Source organism: Vanacampus margaritifer, unplaced genomic scaffold, assembly GCF_051991255.1.
Source record: "Vanacampus margaritifer isolate UIUO_Vmar unplaced genomic scaffold, RoL_Vmar_1.0 HiC_scaffold_27, whole genome shotgun sequence".
Classification (NCBI taxonomy): domain Eukaryota; kingdom Metazoa; phylum Chordata; class Actinopteri; order Syngnathiformes; family Syngnathidae; genus Vanacampus; species Vanacampus margaritifer.
The window spans coordinates 1,004,359-1,011,079 of NW_027520737.1; positions in this window are offsets into that span (position 1 = coordinate 1,004,359).

A 6,721-nucleotide genomic window follows, 5' to 3' on the forward strand; every position below is an offset into this window, starting at 1 on the left:
CATTTTTAAGATTTTGACATTTTCACCTAAAGTGCACAATCAAGCTGAAAACGCGTTTAAAGCAATAAAAAGTTCATTTTGGCTCTCACACCTAAACTAAACGTTGTAGACTCAAAATTTTTGCTGTATTTAGTGTATTCTAGCATCCTGAAGATGATTCCAGCATTAATTTCATTGTGCTTATGCTCATTTTGAAGATTTTGACATTTTCACCTTAAGTGTACAATCAGGGGCTGAAAACGCGTTTAAAGCAATAAAAAGTTCATTTTGGCTCTCACACCTAAACTAAACGTTGTAGACTCAAAATTTTTGCTGTATTTAGTGTATTCTAGCATCCTGAAGATGATTCCAGCATTAATTTCATTGTGCTTATGCTCATTTTTAAGATTTTGACATTTTCACCTTAAGTGTACAATCAGGGGCTGAAAACGTGTTTAAAGCAATAAAAAGTTCATTTTGGCTCTCACACCTAAACTAAACGTTGTAGACTCAAAATTTTTGCTGTATTTAGTGTATTCTAGCATCCTGAAGATGATTCCAGCATTAATTTCATTGTGCTTATGCTCATTTTGAAGATTTTGACATTTTCACCTAAAGTGCACAATCAGGCTGAAAACGCATTTAAAGCCATAAAAAGTTCATTTTGGCTCTCACACCTAAACAAAACGTTGTAGACTCAACATTTTTGCTGTATTTAGTGTATTCTAGCATCCTGAAGATGATTCCAGCATTAATTTCATTGTGCTTATGCTCATTTTGAAGATTTTGACATTTTCACCTTAAGTGTACAATCAGGGGCTGAAAACGCGTTTAAAGCAATAAAAAGTTCATTTTGGCTCTCACACCTAAACTAAACCTTGTAGACTCAAAAATTTTGCTGTATTTAGTGTATTCTAGCATCCTGAAGATGATTCCAGCATTAATTTCATTGTGCTTATGCTCATTTTGAAGATTTTGACATTTTCACCTTAAGTGTACAATCAGGGGCTGAAAACGCGTTTAAAGCAATAAAAAGTTCATTTTGGCTCTCACACCTAAACTAAACGTTGTAGACTCAAAATTTTTGCTGTATTTAGTGTATTCTAGCATCCTGAAGATGATTCCAGCATTAATTTCATTGTGCTTATGCTCATTTTTAAGATTTTGACATTTTCACCTAAAGTGCACAATCAGGCTGAAAACGCGTTTAAAGCAATAAAAAGTTCATTTTGGCTCTCACACCTAAACTAAAGGTTGTAGACTCAAAATTTTTGCTGTATTTAGTGTATTCTAGCATCCTGAAGATGATTCCAGCATTAATTTCATTGTGCTTATGCTCATTTTGAAGATTTTGACATTTTCACCTTAAGTGTACAATCAGGGGCTGAAAACGCGTTTAAAGCAATAAAAAGTTCATTTTGGCTCTCACACCTAAACTAAACGTTGTAGACTCAAAATTTTTGCTGTATTTAGTGTATTCTAGCATCCTGAAGATGATTCCAGCATTAATTTCATTGTGCTTATGCTCATTTTGAAGATTTTGACATTTTCACCTTAAGTGTACAATCAGGGGCTGAAAACGCGTTTAAAGCAATAAAAAGTTCATTTTGGCTCTCACACCTAAACTAAACGTTGTAGACTCAAAATTTTTGCTGTATTTAGTGTATTCTAGCATCCTGAAGATGATTCCAGCATTAATTTCATTGTGCTTATGCTCATTTTTAAGATTTTGACATTTTCACCTAAAGTGCATAATCAGGCTGAAAACGCGTTTAAAGCAATAAAAAGTTCATTTTGGCTCTCACACCTAAACTAAACGTTGTAGACTCAAATTTTTTGCTGTATTTAGTGTATTCTAGCATCCTGAAGATGATTCCAGCATTAATTTCATTGTGCTTATGCTCATTTTGAAGATTTTGACATTTTCACCTAAAGTGCACAATCAGGCTGAAAACGCATTTAAAGCCATAAAAAGTTCATTTTGGCTCTCACACCTAAACAAAACGTTGTAGACTCAACATTTTTGCTGTATTTAGTGTATTCTAGCATCCTGAAGATGATTCCAGCATTAATTTCATTGTGCTTATGCTCATTTTGAAGATTTTGACATTTTCACCTTAAGTGTACAATCAGGGGCTGAAAACGCGTTTAAAGCAATAAAAAGTTCATTTTGGCTCTCACACCTAAACTAAACGTTGTAGACTCAAAATTTTTGCTGTATTTAGTGTATTCTAGCATCCTGAAGATGATTCCAGCATTAATTTCATTGTGCTTATGCTCATTTTTAAGATTTTGACATTTTCACCTAAAGTGCACAATCAGGCTGAAAACGCGTTTAAAGCAATAAAAAGTTCATTTTGGCTCTCACACCTAAACTAAAGGTTGTAGACTCAAAATTTTTGCTGTATTTAGTGTATTCTAGCATCCTGAAGATGATTCCAGCATTAATTTCATTGTGCTTATGCTCATTTTGAAGATTTTGACATTTTCACCTTAAGTGTACAATCAGGGGCTGAAAACGCGTTTAAAGCAATAAAAAGTTCATTTTGGCTCTCACACCTAAACTAAACGTTGTAGACTCAAAATTTTTGCTGTATTTAGTGTATTCTAGCATCCTGAAGATGATTCCAGCATTAATTTCATTGTGCTTATGCTCATTTTGAAGATTTTGACATTTTCACCTTAAGTGTACAATCAGGGGCTGAAAACGCGTTTAAAGCAATAAAAAGTTCATTTTGGCTCTCACACCTAAACTAAACGTTGTAGACTCAAAATTTTTGCTGTATTTAGTGTATTCTAGCATCCTGAAGATGATTCCAGCATTAATTTCATTGTGCTTATGCTCATTTTTAAGATTTTGACATTTTCACCTAAAGTGCACAATCAGGCTGAAAACGCGTTTAAAGCAATAAAAAGTTCATTTTGGCTCTCACACCTAAACTAAACGTTGTAGACTCAAAATTTTTGCTGTATTTAGTGTATTCTAGCATCCTGAAGATGATTCCAGCATTAATTTCATTGTGCTTATGCTCATTTTGAAGATTTTGACATTTTCACCTAAAGTGCACAATCAGGCTGAAAACGCATTTAAAGCCATAAAAAGTTCATTTTGGCTCTCACACCTAAACAAAACGTTGTAGACTCAACATTTTTGCTGTATTTAGTGTATTCTAGCATCCTGAAGATGATTCCAGCATTAATTTCATTGTGCTTATGCTCATTTTGAAGATTTTGACATTTTCACCTTAAGTGTACAATCAGGGGCTGAAAACGCGTTTAAAGCAATAAAAAGTGCATTTTGGCTCTCACACCTAAACTAAACGTTGTAGACTCAAAATTTTTGCTGTATTTAGTGTATTCTAGCATCCTGAAGATGATTCCAGCATTAATTTCATTGTGCTTATGCTCATTTTTAAGATTTTGACATTTTCACCTAAAGTGCACAATCAGGCTGAAAACGCGTTTAAAGCAATAAAAAGTTCATTTTGGCTCTCACACCTAAACTAAAGGTTGTAGACTCAAAATTTTTGCTGTATTTAGTGTATTCTAGCATCCTGAAGATGATTCCAGCATTAATTTCATTGTGCTTATGCTCATTTTGAAGATTTTGACATTTTCACCTTAAGTGTACAATCAGGGGCTGAAAACGCGTTTAAAGCAATAAAAAGTTCATTTTGGCTCTCACACCTAAACTAAACGTTGTAGACTCAAAATTTTTGCTGTATTTAGTGTATTCTAGCATCCTGAAGATGATTCCAGCATTAATTTCATTGTGCTTATGCTCATTTTGAAGATTTTGACATTTTCACCTTAAGTGTACAATCAGGGGCTGAAAACGCGTTTAAAGCAATAAAAAGTTCATTTTGGCTCTCACACCTAAACTAAACGTTGTAGACTCAAAATTTTTGCTGTATTTAGTGTATTCTAGCATCCTGAAGATGATTCCAGCATTAATTTCATTGTGCTTATGCTCATTTTTAAGATTTTGACATTTTCACCTAAAGTGCACAATCAGGCTGAAAACGCGTTTAAAGCAATAAAAAGTTCATTTGGGCTCTCACACCTAAACTAAACGTTGTAGACTCAAAATTTTTGCTGTATTTAGTGTATTCTAGCATCCTGAAGATGATTCCAGCATTAATTTCATTGTGCTTATGCTCATTTTGAAGATTTTGACATTTTCACCTAAAGTGCACAATCAGGCTGAAAACGCATTTAAAGCCATAAAAAGTTCATTTTGGCTCTCACACCTAAACAAAACGTTGTAGACTCAACATTTTTGCTGTATTTAGTGTATTCTAGCATCCTGAAGATGATTCCAGCATTAATTTCATTGTGCTTATGCTCATTTTGAAGATTTTGACATTTTCACCTTAAGTGTACAATCAGGGGCTGAAAACGCGTTTAAAGCAATAAAAAGTTCATTTTGGCTCTCACACCTAAACTAAACCTTGTAGACTCAAAATTTTTGCTGTATTTAGTGTATTCTAGCATCCTGAAGATGATTCCAGCATTAATTTCATTGTGCTTATGCTCATTTTGAAGATTTTGACATTTTCACCTTAAGTTTACAATCAGGGGCTGAAAACGCGTTTAAAGCAATAAAAAGTTCATTTTGGCTCTCACACCTAAACTAAACGTTGTAGACTCAAAATTTTTGCTGTATTTAGTGTATTCTAGCATCCTGAAGATGATTCCAGCATTAATTTCATTGTGCTTATGCTCATTTTGAAGATTTTGACATTTTCACCTAAAGTGCACAATCAGGCTGAAAACGCATTTAAAGCCATAAAAAGTTCATTTTGGCTATCACACCTAAACAAAACGTTGTAGACTCAACATTTTTGCTGTATTTAGTGTATTCTAGCATCCTGAAGATGATTCCAGCATTAATTTCATTGTGCTTATGCTCATTTTGAAGATTTTGACATTTTCACCTTAAGTGTACAATCAGGGGCTGAAAACGCGTTTAAAGCAATAAAAAGTTCATTTTGGCTCTCACACCTAAACTAAACGTTGTAGACTCAAAATTTTTGCTGTATTTAGTGTATTCTAGCATCCTGAAGATGATTCCAGCATTAATTTCATTGTGCTTATGCTCATTTTTAAGATTTTGACATTTTCACCTAAAGTGCACAATCAGGCTGAAAACGCGTTTAAAGCAATAAAAAGTTCATTTTGGCTCTCACACCTAAACTAAAGGTTGTAGACTCAAAATTTTTGCTGTATTTAGTGTATTCTAGCATCCTGAAGATGATTCCAGCATTAATTTCATTGTGCTTATGCTCATTTTGAAGATTTTGACATTTTCACCTTAAGTGTACAATCAGGGGCTGAAAACGCGTTTAAAGCAATAAAAAGTTCATTTTGGCTCTCACACCTAAACTAAATGTTGTAGACTCAAAATTTTTGCTGTATTTAGTGTATTCTAGCATCCTGAAGATGATTCCAGCATTAATTTCATTGTGCTTATGCTCATTTTGAAGATTTTGACATTTTCACCTTAAGTGTACAATCAGGGGCTGAAAACGCGTTTAAAGCAATAAAAAGTTCATTTTGGCTCTCACACCTAAACTAAACGTTGTAGACTCAAAATTTTTGCTGTATTTAGTGTATTCTAGCATCCTGAAGATGATTCCAGCATTAATTTCATTGTGCTTATGCTCATTTTTAAGATTTTGACATTTTCACCTAAAGTGCACAATCAGGCTGAAAACGCGTTTAAAGCAATAAAAAGTTCATTTTGGCTCTCACACCTAAACTAAACGTTGTAGACTCAAAATTTTTGCTGTATTTAGTGTATTCTAGCATCCTGAAGATGATTCCAGCATTAATTTCATTGTGCTTATGCTCATTTTGAAGATTTTGACATTTTCACCTAAAGTGCACAATCAGGCTGAAAACGCATTTAAAGCCATAAAAAGTTCATTTTGGCTCTCACACCTAAACAAAACGTTGTAGACTCAACATTTTTGCTGTATTTAGTGTATTCTAGCATCCTGAAGATGATTCCAGCATTAATTTCATTGTGCTTATGCTCATTTTGAAGATTTTCACATTTTCACCTTAAGTGTACAATCAGGGGCTGAAAACGCGTTTAAAGCAATAAAAAGTTCATTTTGGCTCTCACACCTAAACTAAACCTTGTAGACTCAAAATTTTTGCTGTATTTAGTGTATTCTAGCATCCTGAAGATGATTCCAGCATTAATTTCATTGTGCTTATGCTCATTTTTAAGATTTTGACATTTTCACCTAAAGTGCACAATCAGGCTGAAAACGCGTTTAAAGCAATAAAAAGTTCATTTTGGCTCTCACACCTAAACTAAACGTTGTAGACTCAAAATTTTTGCTGTATTTAGTGTATTCTAGCATCCTGAAGATGATTCCAGCATTAATTTCATTGTGCTTATGCTCATTTTGAAGATTTTGACATTTTCACCTTAAGTGTACAATCAGGGGCTGAAAACGCGTTTAAAGCAATAAAAAGTTCATTTTGGCTCTCACACCTAAACTAAACGTTGTAGACTCAAAATTTTTGCTGTATTTAGTGTATTCTAGCATCCTGAAGATGATTCCAGCATTAATTTCATTGTGCTTATGCTCATTTTTAAGATTTTGACATTTTCACCTAAAGTGCACAATCAGGCTGAAAACGCGTTTAAAGCAATAAAAAGTTCATTTTGGCTCTCACACCTAAACTAAACGTTGTAGACTCAAAATTTTTGCTGTATTTAGTGTAT